Consider the following 15,163-nt stretch of genomic DNA (forward strand, 5'->3'; position numbering starts at 1 on the left):
GGTGGAATTGTTCGATAATTAATTATAGTTAATTATGAATATTGTGTGATTATATTCTTGAGATTCGGTGTATTTTATTTCTATTGGATTGTTGAGTTGTGTTATCAATTCCCATTTGTTATGGATTTTATACTGATTGAATTGTATAAAATGGTGTATTACATATAAAATCATTTTTATCGCTTTTATAATTCCATTAAATATTTTTAAAGATTTATAAAATTCATAAAACGATATTTTGATAATTCTTCAGCTCTAAATGATTTCCCGTATAGATTGAAGTGGGGTCTTTCTATTTATTTCAAAAATGATCCAAAAATCGTGAAAATCATATTTTATTAGTTTTTAATTATGTTGAGATTTTTAAAATTATTTTGATATTTATCTGGATCATTGTTATTTGTGAGTTTGCTCGTTAATTTTGATTTCAGTCCGGAACCGGCCCCAAAAAGGGGGTACGTGGTTTGTTTTCAAAACGTGGCAGCTATACAAATTCAGTTGATTTCTTTTAAAACATCATTCTCCCTGCATCTCTTTTCTCTCAATCTCTCTCTCGCTCATCTCTCTCTTCTCTCCCCAGTCTCTCCCTCTCGCGCTCAACCTCTCTTCCCTCGCACTTCTCCCTGAATTTCTCTCCCGCGCTGTTTCTTCCTCTCCTGTCTTCCTTTCCCCTCGGTTTTCCGGCGTCGCCTCACCTCCGGGAATCGCCGCCGCTCTCCGCCGGCCTCACTCTTTCTTCCTTCCTTTCCCGAGTTGCTGCTGGGTACCGGTATTCATATATGTATTGTGCGTATATATCTGTGTGCGCGAGACTGTGGCTGCGTGTATAATCAGTGTGTGTATGTGTATTCGTGTGTGATTACTCTGTGTGTGTGTATATTCTGCGTGTCTCTGTGGCTGTTTGTGAGGGTGTGCGTTTGTGGGTGTAAATCGTGTGTGTGCGTATACAGTGCTTCGTGGGTGTGTGGGGCCGTGTTGGCCGAGTGACGACTACATGGCTATGTAGATTATTCGGGTGGCTTAAGTCTTGAGACTGATTTCCGATACGCTTATAATTGTTATTTCGATTGTTGGTATATTTGATTGGTTATTGGGTTTAGTTAGTATTAATAGATTAAGTATTTGAATTATTCGGAGATTGAATACTGGTTTGTTGGGATTGTTGTGACGATATGATATCGACTGGTAGTCCGATAAATAGAGGAGGTGCTACCCGATTTTTAAATAAAATTTAGATTTTTAAAATTATACGGGGGCGTATCCTATAATTATCGGACTATTAATCGAATTTACATAGTTACTGATTTGTGATATTTTTATAAAATCTATAAATAATATTTATGTGATTTGGTAGTAATAGCAGTAATACATAGCATTATTATTGATGTTAATGTGTGAAACTGTGTTTACTTGGTAATTTTGGGATGTCGAATATTAATAAATATTAGTATTATTCTTTATTATTATTATTATTACTTTCACTAGTAGTAATAATAGTAAATAATAATATTAATAATATAAATATGCGATATCTTAAATAGTTATAATGCTATGCTTATTTACTTTAACTTGTATATATTTGAATTGAATAGTATCTAGATTGAGTATTATGGTAAGTGGTAAGTAAATGTATGGAAATATGTGATACCTGCTAAGTGCTACGTGTTAAATGTTAGAGTGTTATTCTTGATAGTATAATGTATTAATATTGAATTACTTTCCGTTTTAAAGATAAGCTGTTAGTTTGTTTCAATCATTATGTGTTTAGGTGCCGCATGTCTGGGCGGATTATTTATCATTATGTGTTAGATGCCGCATGTCGGGGCGGGTACTTTTCTTATGTGATTTACTGCATGTCGAGGCAGATTTTCTTTATATTAGTATTTTATTTAGTGTAAAGAGCTTGATTTGATTGATTTGAAAACAGGGGGATAGTCCTATTTACGAATACTTCATGCCGAAATTTTCTTTAGAAATTAAGTTCATTCTGTCTATAAATAGATATTTGACAGTTAATAGCATTATATTATAGTTGGATGGAATATGTATGTTTCTTGATTATGTGGTTATTTGTCTGACTGATCCAGTGTATATATATTATTATGTGGATGTCTATATGTATTTTTTTGTTTACTATATATGGATATGCGAAGGGTAGTTAGTTTCAGATTCTAATAGCATTTAGTAATTAGTTTCGTTTGATCCGACGATTGAAGTATTGTCTTACTGCCGTACAGAGTCGACTGGGATGTTCAGAAATAGTGAATAGTATCGTGGAGCGAGGCTGGCATAAACCAATGAAGTGAAGCTGTGCTATGAATATTTTATTAAAGTCTGTCAGAAACTAAGCAGAAGGGAACAGTTCAGTAGATAGTACTATTAGAAATCTGAGTTAGACACCAGAGTTAAGGCAAGTATTCTTATTCAACTTCTATATTTAAAAGCAAGTTCTTAGTTTCTTCTATTTACTCAAGAATGATTTTGAAACTCTTTGGAGTTCTTTATTGGTAAACGTATTCCATGGCTTATTTTTGTCCTAGTGGCAATTGGTTATTTTGTTCAATATTCTCTTTGATATTATATCTTTTAAGAATGTTGAACATAGCCAACTATATATGATTTCAAACTTGGTTAACAGTAAATTGTGGTATACAGAGGATTACTATGCAGGTTTTGGATTTAAAAAGGTTGGATACCTTTTTGGGTTTGGTAACATGGAAATGATGTTAAAAGACTTCTAATATAGAAGTATTATTTATAAACTGTTAACCAATCGGAATTCATTTGCTGGACCGTGGTGCCGGTCGTGGTTACTTGTTACATTATTTTAAGGCCAATGTGTGCCTTGGGCCCCTTAGTTCTTGGGATAGGTAGCGCCCTGTCCCGGTGCTTGATGCTCGGCTGATCACCGTGTCAGCACCACGCACCGTAGGCGAATGATTTTTCACAGAATAGTTTTAAATGATTATATTCTCTTGTAATTGCCATACTTTTATAGAATTATAACTGTTGTTCTCCGTTGTTAAAAATACCCGGCAAGTTACATACAAAATCTGATATATTTCATTCTCCTTTTATTTATTACAACTGTTCATTCATATACTTGCGGAGCATTATTGCTCACCCTTGCTATTCCTTTTAACCTTTTCAGCTAGGGATTAAGATGATTCGTTTGTCAAGCTGCGCGTAGAAGTAATGCTAGGCGAGATTGCCAGTGAGATGTCTGCAAGAATAGTATGGGTTAGAATTGTTCTATTTCAGTTATTGTATAATAGATTTATTTATTGGTTATCAGTTACTCTTCTTATCGAGGTTTAACTGATAATGTAGTTTAAGTTGTAATAAGATTTGATAGTTTTTGGTTTCTGATTTCAGTGCTGTAACCTATTAGCGATCCTGTTGTTAGGGGGTCAAAGTGGTTTTGATTTAAATCTCTTTTAAATGTCCAGATATTTTAAATATCTGTGTTACCTTCTTCCGCAAATACAGGTTTTTAAATGATTTTCGTTTTAGTGGCACCAAATCCAGACACCCGGATTTTGGGGATGTCACAGTTGGTATCAGAGCTGTAGGTTATAAGTTATTGAAATCAGAATATAGGTGATTCTAACAGGTTTATAGAAAGATGTGTTTAGTGTAACCTCACATAGAGGTAAGTTAAGACTATTGGATGTAGTCTTTGTAAGTAGAACTGATATTGTGCTAGAGTATTGATTTGAGTAATCATTTAATATATCCTAGTTTTCAGTCTAGGAGCAGTGAATTTGGATCTGAGGAGAAATATGATAGAATACCTTTAGTTTCCAATCTTTCAGAGCTTGAGCTTGATTTTTTAGTAAACAGTGCCCGCTAGACTCGGGGATTGACTTGTCTAGTCTAGAATGTTGCTTGCCATTTGTACCACTTCTAGAGCATTAGTTAGAGGGTTATCTATTATTTCTTATAGAGATATATAGAATAAGTTTGAGATTTGTTGGGTCAGAGAGAAGCCAAGTGTTGAATTATTGATTGAGAGTTTATATAGAATTCACGTTATCCAGGAGTAGGTTAGAACATCAAAACTATGTGCTGATGTTTATATAAAACTCGACAGGACTTCTGCCTAACATGGATATCAGTGATGGAATCTTTGGAGTCAAATATGAATCAGCCAGAACATAAGTCAGTGATAAGTACGAACGCCAAGAAGAATCGTTAGAATCGAAACGAGCCATTAGAAGAATCAATCAAGAAGATAGCTCTGAGAATCTTGGCAATACCTTCCACTTTATTGATTATTTTCCTAATCAGTGATTTGTTTCAACGTCTCTTTTACAAAGATTTCCTTAAAATTCATATATTCTTTCTGTTGAGTTATAGGAGGATGCATGTATATTCACTGTATTTTTTTTATTATTCTTTTCATCAAAATTAGCACCTTTGGAATATTATTCGATTTTGATCCAAGGTGTGCATCAGATTGATTCGTCAGGATTTATCGAAAGACGATGATTATTTACTTGATTTTGAATCACTTTCACATTTTTCTACTCTAACTGAGATGAACAACCCTGCCTATAGGGGACACAAGGACTACCTGTCTGTGTGATAGGAGTTTGATGGGACGCCATCACCTGTATGTTGTAAATTACAAGAAGGCTAATTACCTTTAGTAGTATCTTTATTTAGATACGCAACATTAAGTTCTCTAGATCATATTGATCTCTCAGTAATTTTTAATTCCAAATTAGTTTTTCTCTGCAAAATCATACTATACCCTTTGCCTTGATATCTAAAATCTGATAAATTCTAAGATTCCATGATTCTTATTTTTCGACCAATTTTGAGGGTATGCCAGCTAAATTTGAACGAGCTAATGCAACCAATACATTTCAAGATTTCGCATATAACTACAACTACAGAAGCGGATCACGATGCTACTTGCAAGCAATAGCATGCTCTAGTTCTCTCTTCGCTGATTCCGAGGACAGAATCCTTATAAGGGGGGAAGTCTGTAACGACTCGGGTTTTTCGGCAATTATTAATTAGTTTGGTATTAATTTTCTAATAGAGGAATAAAATTTTATATTTTATTTTATTTTGTTGGTTTTCAAAAATGACTTTATGAGTTTCATATATTGTTTTGAACAATTCTAAATGATTATTATGTGAATATATGTGTTATGTGATTGAGTGATACTGGTGGAATTGTTCGATAATTAATTATAGTTAATTATGAATATTGTGTGATTATATTCTTGAGATTCGGTGTATTTTATTTCTATTGGATTGTTGAGTTGTGTTATCAATTCCCATTTGTTATGGATTTTATACTGATTGAATTGTATAAAATGGTGTATTGCATATAAAATCATTTTTATCGCTTTTATAATTCCATTAAATATTTTTAAAGATTTATAAAATTCATAAAACGATATTTTGATAATTCTTCAGCTCTAAATGATTTCCCGTATAGATTGAAGTGGGGTCTTTCTATTTATTTCAAAAATGATCCAAAAATCGTGAAAATCATATTTTATTAGTTTTTAATTATGTTGAGATTTTTAAAATTATTTTGATATTTATCTGGATCATTGTTATTTGTGAGTTTGCTCGTTCAAATTTTGATTTCAGTCCGGAACCGGCCCCAAAAAGGGGGTACGTGGTTTGTTTTCAAAACGTGGCAGCTATACAAATTCAGTTGATTTCTTTTAAAACATCAATCTCCCTGCATCTCTTTTCTCTCAATCTCTCTCTCGCTCATCTCTCTCTTCTCTCCCCAGTCTCTCCCTCTCGCGCTCAATCTCTCTTCCCTCGCACTTCTCCCTGAATTTCTCTCCCGCGCTGTTTCTTCCTCTCCTGTCTTCCTTTCCCGTCGGTTTTCCGGCGTCGCCTCACCTCCGGGAATCGCCGCCGCTCTCCGCCGGCCTCACTCTTTCTTCCTTCCTTTCCCGAGTTGCTGCTGGGTACCGGTATTCATATATGTATTGTGCGTATATATTTGTGTGCGCGAGACTGTGGCTGCGTGTATAATCAGTGTGTGTATGTGTATTCGTGTGTGATTACTCTGTGTGTGTGTATATTCTGCGTGTCTCTGTGGCTGTTTGTGAGGGTGTGCGTTTGTGGGTGTAAATCGTGTGTGTGCGTATACAGTGCTTCGTGGGTGTGTGGGGCCGTGTTGGCCGAGTGACGACTACATGGCTATGTAGATTATTCGGGTGGCTTAAGTCTTGAGACTGATTTCCGATACGCTTATAATTGTTATTTCGATTGTTGGTATATTTGATTGGTTATTGGGTTTAGTTAGTATTAATAGATTAAGTATTTGAATTATTCGGAGATTGAATACTGGTTTGTTGGGATTGTTGTGTCGATATGATATCGACTGGTAGTCCGATAAATAGAGGAGGTGCTACCCGATTTTTAAATAAAATTTAGATTTTTAAAATTATACGGGGGCGTATCCTATAATTATCGGACTATTAATCGAATTTACATAGTTACTGATTTGTGATATTTCTATAAAATCTATAAATAATATTTATGTGATTTGGTAGTAATAGCAGTAATACATAGCATTATTATTGATGTTAATGTGTGAAACTGTGTTTACTTGGTAATTTTGGGATGTCGAATATTAATAAATATTAGTATTATTCTTTATTATTATTATTACTTTCACTAGTAGTAATAAGAGTAAATAATAATATTAATAATATAAATATGCGATATCTTAAATAGTTATAATGCTATGCTTATTTACTTTAACTTGTATATATTTGAATTGAATAGTATCTAGATTGAGTATTATGGTAAGTGGTAAGTAAATGTATGGAAATATGTGATACCTGCTAAGTGCTACGTGTTAAATGTTAGAGTGTTATTCTTGATAGTATAATGTATTAATATTGAATTACTTTCCGTTTTAAAGATAAGCTGTTAGTTTGTTTCAATCATTATGTGTTTAGGTGCCGCATGTCTGGGCGGATTATTTATCATTATGTGTTAGATGCCGCATGTTGGGGCGGGTACTTTTCTTATGTGATTTACTGCATGTCGAGGCAGATTTTCTTTATATTAGTATTTTATTTAGTGTAAAGAGCTTGATTTGATTGATTTGAAAACAGGGGGATAGTCCTATTTACGAATACTTCATGCCGAAATTTTCTTTAGAAATTAAGTTCATTCTGTCTATAAATAGATATTTGACAGTTAATAGCATTATATTATAGTTGGATGGAATATGTATGTTTCTTGATTATGTGGTTATTTGTCTGACTGATCCAGTGTATATATATTATTATGTGGATGTCTATATATATCTTTTTGTTTACTATATATGGATATGCGAAGGGTAGTTAGTTGCAGATTCTAATAGCATTTAGTAATTAGTTTCGTTTGATCCGACGATTGAAGTATTGTCTTACTGCCGTACAGAGTCGACTGGGATGTTCAGAAATAGTGAATAGTATCGTGGAGCGAGGCTGGCATAAACCAATGAAGTGAAGCTGTGCTATGGATATTTTATTAAAGTCTGTCAGAAACTAAGCAGAAGGGAACAGTTCAGTAGATAGTACTATTAGAAATCCGAGTTAGACACCAGAGTTAAGGCAAATATTCTTATTCAACTTCTATATTTAAAAGCAAGTTCTTAGTTTCTTCTATTTACTCAAGAATGATTTTGAAACTCTTTGGAGTTCTTTATTGGTAAACGTATTCCATGGCTTATTTTTGTCCTAGTGGCAATTGGTTATTTTGTTCAATATTCTCTTTGATATTATATCTTTTAAGAATGTTGAACATAGCCAACTATATATGATTTCAAACTTGGTTAACAGTAAATTGTGGTATACAGAGGATTACTATGCAGGTTTTGGATTTAAAAAGGTTGGATACCTTTTTGGGTTTGGTAACATGGAAATGATGTTAAAAGACTTCTAATATAGAAGTATTATTTATAAACTGTTAACCAATCGGAATTCATTTGCTGGACCGTGGTGCCGGTCGTGGTTACTTGTTACATTATTTTAAGGCCAATGTGTGCCTTGGGCCCCTTAGTTCTTGGGATAGGTAGCGCCCTGTCCCGGTGCTTGATGCTCGGCTGATCACCGTGTCAGCACCACGCACCGTAGGCGAATGATTTTTCATAGAATAGTTTTAAATGATTATATTCTCTTGTAATTGCCATACTTTTATAGAATTATAACTGTTGTTCTCCGTTGTTAAAAATACCCGGCAAGTTACATACAAAATCTGATATATTTCATTCTCCTTTTATTTATTACAACTGTTCATTCATATACTTGCTGAGCATTATTGCTCACCCTTGCTATTCCTTTTAACCTTTTCAGCTAGGGATTAAGATGATTCGTTTGTCAAGCTGCGCGTAGAAGTAATGCTAGGCGAGATTGCCAGTGAGATGTCTGCAAGAATAGTATGGGTTAGAATTGTTCTATTTCAGTTATTGTATAATACATTTATTTATTGGTTATCAGTTACTCTTCTTATCGAGGTTTAACTGATAATGTAGTTTAAGTTGTAATAAGATTTGATAGTTTTTGGTTTCTGATTTCAGTGCTGTAACCTATTAGCGATCCTGTTGTTAGGGGGTCAAAGTGGTTTTGATTTAAATCTCTTTTAAATGTCCAGATATTTTAAATATCTGTGTTACCTTCATCCGCAAATACAGGTTTTTAAATGATTTTCGTTTTAGTGGCACCAAATCCAGACCCCCGGATTTTGGGGATGTCACATGAAGCTTAATTGATGAAGTTTCTAATCATGAATTCATTTTCTTTTTCTTTGTTTCCCAACTACATATCACATTCCCTGTTAAATAAAATAAGAATACCATGCATTCTTCAACTCTAATTTCTCACCAACTCATTGAGAAAGTTAAACAATCTAATATTGTTATCCACTAAACACTCATATCATTCAAACTCATTAGAATTTCCTAATTGGACTTCACTAAACACAAATATAATACCAGTGTTGTACTTTCAAGTCAGTCAGAACAATACCACTATCAAAGTATATATAAAAAATAAAAATTAAATCAAAAAATTACTTAGATTGCGTTAATTTAGTCTGCACCTTTAAAGTTTCCACTTAACTGCATTCAATTTAAAACATTATATAGATAATGTTCTCTTTTTCTAATTTCTTATTATAATGGGCACTAGCTTATGGTTTTTATTTTAAAAACGCCGTAGAAATGGTATTTATAAAACCCTCTACAAGTAAGGTATCCAAATCTTAAGTTTGCAATAATGCTCAATGCAGAGAGGGTGGGAGGAGGTTCGTCAAAAAAAATGAGGGACTCATATGGGACTCATGTGTATTGTGTATGACTATCTAAGTGTCTAGAGCCCTGTTCCATGCACTAGTTTGTTTTCAAGATCCACTCATGTCTACAAAAAAGTATCATTTCTACATTTGAAATATTTTTATTTTAGCACATTTCTTGCCGGCCATTGTAAATAAATGTGGAAAAGATATATGTGGCACCGACAGTTAGAGGTCTACCACAAATATCTTCCATCTAGCATATAAAAGGTCGTTTAATATACGACTATATACAAAAAAAAGTTGAGATTTGTTGTGCCGACAATTGTGAAAAGTGTCACATATGTAGTGGAAGGTGCTCAACGGGATAGTTTCAATAATATGGTCATGGCTTGGAATTAACCGCGATAAATTGTCTAATATTATAAAATCATTTGTAATTTTTATTAATAGTGTTCATGATATTTCGAAACAACAAACAAATAAGACTTTATTAAGCAATTGAATCTCGAAAGTAGAGGTAAAAGAAATGTAAAAACATAGCTCGAAACAATATAGAATGAAAGTAAGTGATTTTCTTATTAAATAGTGGGGGGAAGGAATAAAATCTATAAATTATGTTGTCCAGTGTTTGATAATTACTCATGAAACATTAGATTTTTTAAGTTCTGTTAAGGTCAATAAAGAAAAGTCAAAGTTGTTTTAGTTCCTACAATGGGTACACCACATGCATGAAGCTTAATTGATGAAGTTTCTAATAATGAATTGATTTTCTTTTTCTTTGTTTCCCAACTACATATCACATTCATTGTTAAATAAAATAAGAATACCATGCATTCTTCAACTCTAATTTCTCATCAACTCATTTTAGAAAGTTAAACAATCTAATATTGTTATCCACTAAACACTCATATTATTCAAAATCATTAGAATTTCCTAATTGGACTTCACTAAACACAAATATAATACCAATGTTGTATTTTCAAGTTAGAACAATACCACTCTCAAAGTATATATAAAAAATAAAAATTAAATCAAAAACTTACTTTGATTGCATTGATTTCGTCTCCTCCTTCGAAGTTTCCACTTAACTGCATTCAATTTAAAACACTATAAAGATAATGTTCTCTTTTTCTAATTTCTTATTATAATGGGCACTAGCTTATGGTTTTTATTTTAAAAACGCTGTAGAAATGGTATTTATAAAACCCTCTACAAGTAAGGTATCCAAATCTTAAGTTTGCAATAATGTTCAATGCAGAGAGGGTGGGAGGAGGTTGGTCAAAAAAAATGAGGGACTCATATGGGACTCATGTGTATTGTGTATGACTATCTAAGTGTCTAGAGCCCTATTCCATGCACTAGTTTGTTTTCAAGATCCACTCATGTCTACAAAAAAGTATCATTTCTACATTTGAAATATTTCTATTTTAGCACATTTCTTGTCGGCCATTGTTAATAAATGTGGAAAAGATATATGTGGCACCGACAGTTAGAGGTCTACCACAAATATCTTCCATCTAGCATATAAAAGGTCGTTTAATATACGACTATATACAAAAAAAAAGTTGAGATTTGTTGTGCCGACAATTGTGAAAAGTGTCACATATGTAGTGGAAGGTGCTCAACGGGATAGTTTCAATAATATGGTCATGGCTTGGAATTAACCGCGATAAATTGTCTAATATTATAAAATCATTTGTAATTTTTATTAATAGTGTTCATGATATTTCGAAACAACAAACAAATAAGACTTTATTAAGCAATTGAATCTCGAAAGTAGAGGTAAAAGAAATGTAAAAACATAGCTCGAAACAATATAGAATGAAAGTAAGTGATTTTCTTATTAAATAGTGGGGGGAAAGAATAAAATCTATAAATTATGTTGTCCAGTGTTTGATAATTACTCATGAAACATTAGATTTTTTAAGTTCTGTTAAGGTCAATAAAGAAAAGTCAAAGTTGTTTTAGATCCTACAATGGGTACACCACATGCATGAAGCTTAATTGATGAAGTTTCTAATCATGAATTGATTTTCTTTTTCTTTGTTTCCCAACTACATATCACATTCATTGTTAAATAAAATAAGAATACCATGCATTCTTCAACTCTAATTTCTCATCAACTCATTTTAGAAAGTTAAACAATCTAATATTGTTATCCACTAAACACTCATATCATTCAAAATCATTAGAATTTCCTAATTGGACTTCACTAAACACAAATATAATACCAATGTTGTACTTTCAAGTAAAAACAATACCACTCTCAAAGTATATATAAAAAATAAAAATTAAATCAAAAACTTACTTAGATTGCATTAATTTCGTCTCCTCCTTCGAAGTTTCCACTTAACTGCATTCAATTTAAAACACTATAAAGATAATGTTCTCTTTTTCTAATTTCTTATTATAATGGGTACTAGCTTATGGTTTTTATTTTAAAAACGCTGTAGAAATGGTATTTATAAAACCCTCTACAAGTAAGGTATCCAAATCTTAAGTTTGCAATAATGTTCAATGCGGAGAGGGTGGGATGAGGTTGGTCAAAAAAAATGAGGGACTCATATGGGACTCATGTGTATTGTGTATGACTATCTAAGTGTCTTGAGCCCTATTCCATGCACTAGTTTGTTTTCAAGATCCACTCATGTCTACAAAAAAGTATCATTTCTACATTTGAAATATTCCTATTTTAGCACATTTCTTGCCGGCCATTGTTAATAAATGTGCAAAAGATATATGTGGCACCGAGAGTTAGAGGTCTACCACAAATATCTTCCATCTAGCATATAAAAGGTCATTTAATATACGACTATATACAAAATGAAAGTCGAGATTTGTTGTGCCGACAATTGTGAAAAGTGTCACATATGTAGTGGAAGGTGCTCAATAGGATAGTTTCAATAATATGGTCTTGGCTTGGAACCTCGATAAATTCTCTAATATTATAAATTCATTTGTAATTTTTATTAATAGTGTTTATGATATTTCGAAACAACAAACAAATAAGACTTTATTAAGCAATTGAATCTCGAAAGTAGAGGTAAAAGAAATGTATCAACATAGCTCGAAACAATATAGAATAAAAGTAAGTGATTTTCTTATTAAATAGTGGGGGGAAGGAATAAAATCTATAAATTATGTTGTCCAGTGTTTTATAATTACTCATGAAACATTAGATTTTTTAAGTGCTATTAAGGTCAATAAAGAAAATTCAAAGTTGTTTTAGTTCCTACAATGGGTACACCACATGCATGAAGCTTAATTGATGAAGTTTCTAATCATGAATTCATTTTCTTTTTCTTTGTTTCCCAACTACATATCACATTCCCTGTTAAATAAAATAAGAATACCATGCATTCTTCAACTCTAATTTCTCATCAACTGATTGAGAAAGTTAAACAATCTAATATTGTTTTCCACTAAACACTCATATCATTCAAACTCATTAGAATTTCCTAATTGGACTTCACTAAACACAAATATAATACCAATGTTGTACTTTCAAGTCAGTCAGAACAATACCACTCTCAAAGTATATATAAAAAATAAAAATTAAATCAAAAACTTACTTAGATTGCATTAATTTCGTCTCCTCCTTCGAAGTTTCCACTTAACTGCATTCAATTTAAAACACTATAAAGATAATGTTCTCTTTTTCTAATTTCTTATTATAATGGGCACTAGCTTATGGTTTTTATTTTAAAAACGCTGTAGAAATGGTATTTATAAAACCCTCTACAAGTAAGGTATCCAAATCTTAAGTTTGCAATAATGTTCAATGCAGAGAGGGTGGGAGGAGGATGGTCAAAAAAAATGAGGGACTCATATGGGACTCATGTGTATTGTGTATGACTATCTAAGTGTCTAGAGCCCTATTCCATGCACTAGTTTGTTTTCAAGATCCACTCATGTTTACAAAAAAGTATCATTTCTACATTTGAAATATTTCTATTTTAGCACATTTCTTGCCGGCCATTGTTAATAAATGTGGAAAAGATATATGTGGCACCGACAGTTAGAGGTCTACCACAAATATCTTCCATCTAGCATATAAAAGGTCGTTTAATATACGACTATATACAAAAAAAAAGTTGAGATTTGTTGTGCCGACAATTGTGAAAAGTGTCACATATGTAGTGGAAGGTGCTCAACGGGATAGTTTCAATAATATGGTCATGGCTTGGAATTAACCGCGATAAATTGTCTAATATTATAAAATCATTTGTAATTTTTATTAATAGTGTTCATGATATTTCGAAACAACAAACAAATAAGACTTTATTAAGCAATTGAATCTCGAAAGTAGAGGTAAAAGAAATGTAAAAACATAGCTCGAAACAATATAGAATGAAAGTAAGTGATTTTCTTATTAAATAGTGGGGGGAAGGAATAAAATCTATAAATTATGTTGTCCAGTGTTTGATAATTACTCATGAAACATTAGATTTTTTAAGTTTTGTTAAGGTCAATAAAGAAAAGTCAAAGTTGTTTTAGTTCCTACAATGGGTACACCACATGCATGAAGCTTAATTGATGAAGTTTCTAATCATGAATTGATTTTCTTTTTCTTTGTTTCCCAACTACATATCACATTCATTGTTAAATAAAATAAGAATACCATGCATTCTTCAACTCTAATTTCTCATCAACTCATTTTAGAAAGTTAAACAATCTAATATTGTTATCCACTAAACACTCATATCATTCAAACTCATTAGAATTTCCTAATTGGACTTCACTAAACACAAATATAATACCAGTGTTGTACTTTCAAGTCAGTCAGAACAATACCACTCTCAAAGTATATATAAAAAATAAAAATTAAATCAAAAACTTACTTAGATTGCATTAATTTCGTCTCCTCCTCCGAAGTTTCCACTTAACTGCATTCAATTTAAAACACTATAACGATAATGTTCTCTTTTTCTAATTTCTTATTAAAATGGGTACTAGCTTATGGTTTTTATTTTAAAAACGCCGTAGAAATGGTATTTATAAAACCCTCTACAAGTAAGGTATCCAAATCTTAAGTTTGCAATAATGTTCAATGCAGAGAGGGTGGGAGGAGGTTGGTCAAAAAAAATGAGGGACTCTTATGGGACTCATGTGTATTGTGTATGACTATCTAAGTGTCTAGAGCCCTATTCCATGCACTAGTTTGTTTTCAAGATCCACTCATGTCTACAAAAAAGTATCATTTCTACATTTGAAATATTTCTATTTTAGCACATTTCTTGTCGGCCATTGTTAATAAATGTGGAAAAGATATATGTGGCACCGACAGTTAGAGGTCTACCACAAATATCTTCCATCTAGCATATAAAAGGTATTAAACGACTATATACAAAAAAAAAAAGTTGAGATTTGTTGTGCCGACAATTGTGAAAAGTGTCAAATATGTGGTGGAAGGTGCTCAACGGGATAGTTTCAATAATATGGTCATGGCTTGGAAATAACCTCGATAAATTGTCTAATATTATAAAATCATTTGTAATTTTTATTAATAGTGTTCATGATATTTCGAAACAACAAACAAATAAGACTTTATTAAGCAATTGAATCTCGAAAGTAGAGGTAAAAGAAATGTAAAAACATAGCTCGAAACAATATAGAATGAAAGTAAGTGATTTTCTTATTAAATAGTGGGGGGAAGGAATAAAATCTATAAATTATGTTGTCCAGTGTTTGATAATTACTCATGAAACATTAGATTTTTTAAGTTCTGTTAAGGTCAATAAAGAAAAGTCAAAGTTGTTTTAGTTCCTACAATGGGTACACCACATGCATGAAGCTTAATTGATGAAGTTTCTAATCATGAATTGATTTTCTTTTTCTTTGTTTCCCAACTACATATCACATTCATTGTTAAATAAAATAAGAATACCATGCA

At 32.2% G+C, this 15,163-nt stretch overlaps 1 long non-coding RNA gene across 1 annotated transcript; it reads left to right on the plus strand.

Annotated features, from left to right (window-relative positions):
* The first annotated feature begins 410 nt into the window (after positions 1-410).
* LOC135149377 (uncharacterized) lies at positions 411-8,573 on the plus strand. Its single transcript, XR_010287834.1, has 4 exons — positions 411-769; positions 2,238-2,410; positions 7,417-7,589; positions 8,331-8,573. It is a non-coding gene; the product is annotated as an uncharacterized LOC135149377 (long non-coding RNA).
* The last annotated feature ends 6,590 nt before the right edge of the window (positions 8,574-15,163 follow it).

The sequence above is a fragment of the Daucus carota genome, chromosome 9, assembly GCF_001625215.2.
Source record: "Daucus carota subsp. sativus chromosome 9, DH1 v3.0, whole genome shotgun sequence".
In the NCBI taxonomy this organism is placed as follows: domain Eukaryota; kingdom Viridiplantae; phylum Streptophyta; class Magnoliopsida; order Apiales; family Apiaceae; genus Daucus; species Daucus carota.